This window comes from Pinus tabuliformis, chromosome 6, assembly GCF_031772625.1.
Source record: "Pinus tabuliformis cultivar Carrire ecotype Pingquan chromosome 6, CPIR1, whole genome shotgun sequence".
Classification (NCBI taxonomy): Eukaryota; Viridiplantae; Streptophyta; class Pinopsida; order Pinales; family Pinaceae; genus Pinus; species Pinus tabuliformis.
In genome coordinates, this window is record NC_142292.1 from 1973554569 (window position 1) to 1973563923 (window position 9355).

At 38.1% G+C, this 9355-nt stretch overlaps 1 long non-coding RNA gene across 1 annotated transcript in view; it reads right to left on the bottom strand.

The window, feature by feature from the left end:
• Window positions 1-7492, bottom strand: part of LOC149267117 (uncharacterized) — a 64033-nt gene extending 56541 nt beyond the window's left edge. Inside the window, exon 1 of the long non-coding RNA XR_016260515.1 lies at window positions 6794-7492. This is a non-coding gene — a long non-coding RNA (uncharacterized LOC149267117). The remainder of the gene's footprint in view (window positions 1-6793) is intronic.
• Between the last annotated feature and the right edge of the window lie 1863 nt (window positions 7493-9355).

A 9355-nucleotide genomic window follows, 5' to 3' on the forward strand; every position in this document is an offset into this window, starting at 1 on the left:
ATTGAGGTAATGGCCTCAAAATATCTACAATAGTGTTGTAGCAACCTCCAAAGATAATTGATTTGTTGAAAACACTTGTAAATTATGAATGAATTCACCAAGGGGAGAGGTGGGCTCTCACCCACTCTCGCTAAATTAACCGAGGGTTTCCATCCCAGGGCTACAATTGAAGCTGGGAACTCCCGGTTCTCCAAACCTCTCTAGAAGAAAAATACCCAACTCAAGGATGTCCCAAATGATCTTCTTCTCCTCCTTTTAAAGACTCTATAGATAGATCTCCAAGCCTCTAGAAGTATCATATTTCATTTTTTATTGTTATTCTAGAAGTTCTTCCCTTGACTTGACCTTAAGTGACTTTTTAATTTTATTTTATTTCACTTAAGTCAATTTTGGCCTTTTTTTCCTCCAATTAATTATTTCCCCCATTTTTAATTAAATGACTAATTAAAGTCATTTTTAAGTTGGGAAAACGATAAATCACCCATCATACTCTCGCTATCCACTAGAAATCACTTCTCAGCGTCACATCCTGTAGATCTTCTCGTTCTGATTCCAACAAGCTATTACACTAAGGTATTGCATCAAATATTCCTCTCAGAATGCCACCTTGAGCATAATTAATTAAGTTATGCCCAATAATAACCCCATTTTAGGGGAATTATTAGAAAGGCACAAAACCAAAATCAAGTTGTGTGGAAGTACCCATGATAATAAATATGCCAAGCGAATGTCATCATATCCCATAAAACTCCTGCAACCTCACCATCACATACCCTGGAAACCCATCTTGGTTGTATTATAGAGGAAAATAAAAATGGGGACATGAAAATCCTCCCACCCCAATATTGCTTGCCCTTAAGCAATCCATCTTTGTCCACTGTAGAGGCATTTGCAAACTGATAGCAAGATCCCATATGAACCATTGTGCTACGCCATGCCTCCATGCTAACCAATCATGAATGGATCCCTCAACACCTGGATTTGAAACCCATCTCTGACTCAACCTACCATTAATGGATCCACTTGGATCCTAAATCCACCATGGCCAGTCATCATCTCCCATACCCCATGGCTCTGGTTTTGCTTTTGTCTCTAGCCGTAGACGTTGCTCCATTAGTGGAATACCAACTCATCACATCTCTCCAATCCAACCCCTAGCATAAACCAAGGTCAATCCCACTATGTCGATATTGTGATGAAATGTTGACGAGTGGTCGGCCTACATCTTGAGGCCAGCATATCCCTTATCTCTAAGGGCCCCTGTTGTACTACGCTCGTGACTAAGAATGACATTTCGTCAATAAGATACCAACTAATGATCTCTCGCCAATCCAAAGCATGGACACTATTGTCTGGAATAAGTCTACTATGTTGATGTTGGTCCATGCTCAACTCACGTTGTTCTTCCCAGTCAATCAACGAGATTTGTCTAACAAATCCTGCCCTTCTATAATGGACAGAAGTGGACAAGTTGTATTGCAAGCCTTGTCTATGTACTCCTAGAGAGGGTTATTGCCTGGAAATATTGCAGCTTTGTTGACTGCCACTGCACTTATCTGCACCTCATCAATGGGTAGGCTCCAACACCTCCTGATGACAAGTGTCTACAAGTACTACAACCCTATTGGTTGTCTGTACATCTGTATGTTCCTCACAAATGTCTGGCCCAAAAGATAGTTGATCATCCTCCTCCAACATGGGCTCAACATAAGCCATTAGCTGAAACTCCAAAAATGGCCCATCTCGCACACTGTGCATATCATCATCCTCATCTGACTCATGCCCCACCATATGTTACACATTCTGAATTGTCACTGGTGACTTATCTCCTTGAATGTATCCCATAGGGTTTTCTGACAACTCAACCTACACACAGGAATACATATCCAACCTAGTTTCAACAACCCCACATGACTGTTCATGCTCCTTAGAAGCATCCTCATAAGAACCCATGCATCCTCATAAGAACCCATGGACTCAACCAAAAAATTATAATCCTCACCTGAAAAGTCAGAAGGAACCTCCTCCTGCGCTAACTCTACCATCTCCTCCATGTCATTCATGCATAAGTGGTCAAGGCCCTAAGGTTCCTTGCAAATGAAGCAAATACCTTTCCTACTAAGCTCATTCTTGTTGCATGGTTGGTCACCACAAATTCTCTTGAACTCTGCCTAGGTCAGTCATCTCTTGAACAATTTTATGTTCTGCTCAAACCAACCTTTCGACTAGTTCAAAGGTAGCAGGTGAGACCAATTGTTTCTTCATCCAAATGGACAACAATCTAGACTACAACTCCCTGCAAATGGCATCATGGCCTCCCATACATGACAACAAAATATATTGCATGTGTGCTTTGACCGTGTCAGGATGATGTTTCCTAATGTTGAAGAATCATTGGAACATTTGGAGAATCAAGTCATCACACTCTAAGTCAAACACGAGGTCATAAGATCTAACCATGGCCATGACTTCTAAATTTTCCATCTTCATCCTGAAGGTAGGATCCTCACTTTTATCCAAGTCCCGCAAGGTCTCTATTGCTAGCCTGAAGACTTTCTTCATAATGTCATCATTATAAGAGGGTATAGGTGCGATCAGCATCATGATACTACTGAGACAAGAGGCAACTAGAAGTTTGAACCCTTCACAAGGGTGCTTCAAAAATGTGTGTTGTATGAGAGCAAGCATGGCTGGTTTTAGAGCCCAAATCAAGCTTTTTTCATCTGACGAGTCCACCTTGGAAAAGAGTGAAGCAAGTTCTTCCAATTTGAGCAAGGCCTTTACTGTAAACCCCATAAATTTCAAATTTGTCCCAAGTACAAAGATTTTGTGTCCTATCTCATGCTCTTCCTTGGGTTGTTCCAACTGTATAATGTTGAGAAATCTAGGGCAACTAGATTAGGTGATTTCTCTTACTTTGATAATTGATAATTGTTTGTGATGTATTTTTACTTTACTTGATTAACTTCTTATTTCCTTTATTATTATTAGTGTTCTCTATCATCAAAACCTCTCCAACTGAGAGGAAAACCCATCAGAATTCTTCTCTTCTTATAGAATTTTCCTTTGATGAATTCCAAAACCTATGACGCTTGACCAAGACCCTCCAAGACCAAGTCAACTTTTTCCTTCTTGAACGGCTTCCAGCAACAAACTTTGACCTTCCAGCAACTTCTCCAACAACTTCGACCCTAATATCAATTTCCGCAACTTTTACCTTGATGCACATTCGACTTAGCAGCTTCACAGCTTCGACCTATTGGAAATACTAAGGGGGGTGAATCAGTATTCCTTTTCAATTGTTATTTTTACCAATTAAATCATTTATATTTAGAACACAAAATGAACAATAGGAATCAATGCTTTTATTAATATAATCTTTACAATAAATCAGGTACAATATATATAAGGCTCCAACTAGTTGCCAAGCACCAACTTGGTCTTTTGTGAGGCTCCAACCTCTAGGGCACCAACCCCAATGGCTCCGACCCTATCTTGTCAAGGCACCAACCTTGGATTTAGGAGCACCAACTCCATCGACACCAATCCTTTCAATTCTGAGGCACCAATCCCAAGGGCTCTGACCCTATCTTGTCAAGAAATGTTTTGATTGTATTACACTACTCTCAAAATCTTCTTCACTGTGTTCTGTCAATCTACAGCTTCACCGCTACATCAATGACAACCTGTCTTCATATGAAGAAGTATTCACAATTCTTCATATTCGCTAAACAGAGTCTGCAAAGTTACCTCATGATTATTTCAAATAGCCATCATGATCTACAAGAGTCTTCACACAACTTCAATGTGTCTACAATGAACTGCACTAAGCTCTGCACAAAAACAACTCTCTGTTTCAAGCCTCTGTTCTCACTGTCACGGTAAATGCTTCAGGAGTGACTGCTTCAGGATTAACTGCTTCAGGAGTGACTTATTTAGAGGAGTGACTGTCGCGATTTCACATTGTGCGTTCAATTAAAAAACAGCCCTGTTCATACTCAGATAATCATCTTAGATCCGCAGAGCGTCCTTTTGAACTGTTATCTGAATCACTTTCAAACACAGGTCCGAGCTTTTCAATAAATAACCTAGTCAACAGAATGTTCGACCTTCGGCTTCCTTCTTCTTCCACTAGACCTTTCGGCTTCCTTCTTCGCTCACTCGACCTTCAGCTTCCACTTTCGTTCGCTCGACCTTTGGCTTCCAATTTCGCTCACTCGACCTTCAGCTTCCCGATCTTTGGCTTCCTCTTTTTTTTTTGCTCGCTCAACCTTTGGCTTTCCGATCTTTGGCTTCCTTTGTCTCTTCAAGTTCACGAGTTGTGAACTTCTTTATGCTTTATTTTTATGCCGAGATAGATGCTTAGAACTGAAGCGTTTTAACTCGTTTTTATACGATGTTCACCAATACTCAAAAGACACGTTTAGTGGAGGAGAGGCTGACTTATGATGTCACATATTAAAATTATATCAGTGAGGCCCTTTTTTAATATAATATACTTATTATTTACGGAAATCACATAAGAGCTGCTATACCCACATAGAGGTCCCACATGCCACGTCATCAACTTTAATCCCGCAATCGCAATTTCATGAGAATTGGAGTCATTCCTTTAATCCCGCAATCGCAACTTTATAAAAATCGGAGGTTTTACAAGTGTGCACATCCACTGTCTTTTGATGGAGCGGATGCGATATTCAATGAACTGTTTTTAATGAATCCATCAGGTCCACAATATTATCGTAATCGGCTGTTGGGTTCACAAGTCTTATCGCAATCGGCGGTTCGACGGTGACAACTCTTATGATTTGCGTAACTTCCCCGATATCTGGACGCGATACTACATAAAGGTATGTTCTAATGGAGCTATCGGGTCTACGTATTATATTGCAATCTATGGTTTGCGGCACTTCGACTGGCACACAGATTAAAACGGCCTTAACCCCTGCAATTGACTATGATCTAAGAGTTGAATATGAGATCAACGACTAGGATTGAGTGCGGGACTTCAGCCACGATCAAGGAAATTCATACTTTCCTACCCCCGCAGTTGCTAATCAATGTCGATCTGACAATCAAGATTTATTCGTCCGCCATTCTTCTTCCGCCATTAATATTTGTTGATCTATCGGATCTGTTGATCTGACGATCCAAATCAATTTCCGCGATTCACCTTCCGCAAGCACTTGGGTTTGATCTCCGTCATTCATTTCTTGACTCCATTATATTGCAATCGGGGGTTTTAATGTGACAGGCATTCATAACTTGCGACGCGAAGGTTCCAATACGTGCTAATGCGATATTACAATAGGGCGATTACCATAAACTGTTTTCGGATCCGCAATACATATCACAGTCGAGGGATTCATTGTGACACATAATAAAATGGTAAAGCCACCGATAACCCGCCGATATAATTCCTTCAATGCAATGTTCCTCTTTTTTCTTACGATAGCACTTACCCTTGGGCATATGCAAAAACCTGCTTCTGTTGCTCCGTAACCTACTTCTTTAATGACTTCCGATGAACTCTTCCTCTCACTTTTTGGCTTCACGATGGCTTCTCCTCTTCACTCTCTCTTTATCTTCTGATGGCTTCTGATATCTTTCCTCCTCGGTTCCATTGTTTCTATTATGTCCGTATTCAATCCTTGGATCCTCCATGAGCAGTATTATGATCAATGGGCATTAATGGGCAACCACACATGTCACAAAAATTTGCCATCACAAACACTGCCATATTGACATCAATGACAACCTAGATTAACATGACCTATAAGTAACTTCACAACTTCAACCTTGCAGAGTCACAACTTCGATGCAACTTCATAGCTTCGATGCAACTTCATAATTTTTGTCTTGCTCAATCACTGTAGAAACATTAACAAGAGAGAGAGAGAGAGACCCAAAACTTTGAACTTGTTCTTCTTCTCCTTCTTTGTCCTTTTCTAGCATCTATCATGAGGAGATTGAACTTGCTTGAGTGAGTTTTCAAATGAGGTCGTGTTCCTTCTTATTTATAGGCTTGTGAGGGATACAAATTTATTTTTCTCTTTTCATTAGATCCATAAAATCATGATTACATATGACATTATGAAAACAGAGCCTAATTACATATTTCAACATAGAATAACATGTACCCTTTTGAAAAAGGTCTTCTATTTGTTGCTACTAATTTATTAAGAAAAATTATGAAAGTTTGATCCATGTTTTAGCTAAAGAATAACAAGTACATCGAACTATTTTATCCATCACTTGATTGACAAACTCTCCAATCACACCGCAACACTCAACAATGTTATTCATAACGGCTAACAACTAATATTGACAACATACAAACGAATGCAATGTTGTCTTACACTCAATAGCCATTTTTTTAACTTAATAGATGGCACTATGACCATTTTCTCACTCAAACATCTTGAGACAAGCTTGATGACTATGGCAATACGTTGACTTTTCCCTTAATTTCTCCAAGTTTTGGGCAGTTCTCAGTGAAGTCCTTTGTCAAATAGTTTGCGACATATTGTTGTAGGCAGATTTCTGTTTGTTTAGATTAGAAAAAAATCAAGGCACAATGCTATATATATGTACGTTCCAGAATCACTATATCAACAACATACAAAGGGTATTTTAACCACAAATGACCAGCTCATAAGATATAACCCTTATATATATATATTTTCTTTCTCACTGAACACAAAGATAGCAATGACCAGCGTTCCATATCATTTCCAGAGTGTATGTAAATCAGCAAGGCAAATACAAAGATAGGTACACTATAAAAATAAACCTGATAGCACAACGTATAGGAGAACCTGGAACTGGTGGCTTGACACAGCTGATTCAATCTGGTACGCTACATCTCTGATGCACGCTAGTCAACAAACTGGTCCAGCAAATGATACCTTGTCCAACAAAAATAAAGAGGAGTTTCATTCCCCTTGTTCACAACAGAACTCGTGAAAAAGTCCAGGGAAATTCGTGCTCTATTTCATCCTCAGGAAAATCAATCTATCTTCTTGATGTCTTTATCCAGCAAATCCCACTTCTGAATGTGGCTTCCTATTTTAATGTGACTCGGCCCTCTCCATACAAATTGTGGAACAATTCAACACTGAAATTAGAACCTGAAATGATAGGAACGAAATGACAATCCTTGCTGGTATGAAACCCTAAATCTGAAGACAAGAGTCGGCCTCAAACTGAAGGATCGAATTCCCCACCATATTAGTCGGCCTTCTCTGAATATGACCACCTTGGCACCGACTAAAGTATGAATATGTCCTCAACTGGAATGATCAGCTTCCAATTCTGAATATATATATATATATTCGGCCTCTGCACTAAAGTCAAACCCGACCCTTTAAATTTTTACAGCTCCTCCAGGAAATGAATAGTCGACCCTCTTAATCACTTGGATTTTTATAAAAACATTGGATCACGGCCCACACTAATACTCCACGCTTTCTCATTTGGCTTCATAAAATAATTGGCCATTCTTTTAAGATTAATTGCGATCTCGGTCAAATTTCTTCTTTGTATTTTTAATATGGTATATAAAAATATAAAAATTTATGGCATAGTAATTTATAAATGAAATAATTATTTTTATTATATTTCATTAAAATTTGACAATATAATTTCAAAAAAAATATTCTTTACAATGCATTTTTAAATATATAAATGGATTCAGCACCATGAAAAAATTTTGGAGCATTTGAATTATGCAGATTAATAATTTATCTCAACCCGATTTTGATTAAAATTAACCAAAAAAATATCGTGAAAAAAGTCATTTAGTGAACAAGTTAGACTATGCTAAAATTTATTAATGAGGCCCCATTGAAAATTTAGTAGGGCCTTTTAATAATTTGAATAATTTGTCCCACAATCATTAAATAAAAGACAAATTAGAAGGAATCTGTCTAATGTTTTTTAATAAAACTTTTGTAGAATGACGAATACAAATTTCTCCTAGAATTGTCAAAATAAACTTGAGCTTTGGTTTCCCTAGCAAAATATATTTTTTGCAAAAAAATGATGACTCTCGCAAATAGACAAATTTAGCAATTTGTGGAATCACTGCAAATAATCTTAAAACCCTCAAACCATAAAAGTTGCAACTCAAAATTGAAAACCCTCCAAGTTGGCAAGATAGACAACTTTGATACCATTGTAATGTCCCAAATATATTTGCTTTGATACCATTGTAATGTCCCAAATATATTTTTTGCAGAAATTTGCTTCAGAATTTTATGTCATTAATTTCACAAACACATTTCACAAATTGAAACCATAATATTAATCGGCAAAACATGGAAATATGAACTACAACTGAGAATTGGCATAATGCACATATAGTAGAACCCATACTTATTTTATTAATATAGAAAATGTTGGTACAAGAAACTGGAAATGGTTGAGGTAATGGCCTCAAAAGATCTACAATAATGCTATAGTGTAACAACCCACCTAAACTAATCCACTAATATAAAGTTTTAAACTTTATATTAAAAACAGATATAATAAACCTTAAAACAAATATGAATCAAAGTTTAAAATAAATATGATTAAATTTTATAAATATAAATTTTAAACTTTCTAAAATATATAAATTGAACTTTATAAAATTAAACCTTACGATAAAAATAAAATAAAAAAAAACACCCTTATATAAGGGGCGCATAAACCAAATGGGATACATAAGAAAAGACATAAGACAGCAGGGGAAAAATATCTGAGAGCCGCAAAATGCATGGAAGGCGTGTCGGGAGGAGGGAAGGCGGTGGCTGCAGGTAGGAGGGCGGCCACCGCTAAGCCCGCAGATAAAAACTGGAGGTCTGAACCGAGAAAGGGGGCTGGAAGAACAGAGTTAGAAACCAGGAGGAAGGATTCAGCAGTGAGAGAGGTCTGCTAGTGAGAGAGGTCTGCCATTGGAAGAGCTTTAATCCGTCTGAGGTTCTTGGCACGGGGGAGAGTGAGCTTCTGTGAGAAGCTTACTAGATTGAGCAGCCAGTCTCTGCTCAATCTAGCTGGGTGGAATTGGTCTCCCAGGTAATTGGAGCAGAGCAGTAGCAGCATCATCAACTTCACCGGATCAGATAGCAGTCCAGGTAAGTACAAAATCAAAAAAATTCTATGGTTTCTGTTTTCCTGTTTTCCTGTTTTGATCTTTACACATGGTATCAGAGGCTGTCGTTCAAACCCTTCGGGACCTCACAGGCCCTACACAGCCGAAATATATATATATATATATATATATATATATATATATTTGCTCTGTTAAAATTCTGCAGTGTAGTAAAAAAGAAAAAAGAAAAAAAACCAGGGTTCTCGTTATTCCTGTGTTTCT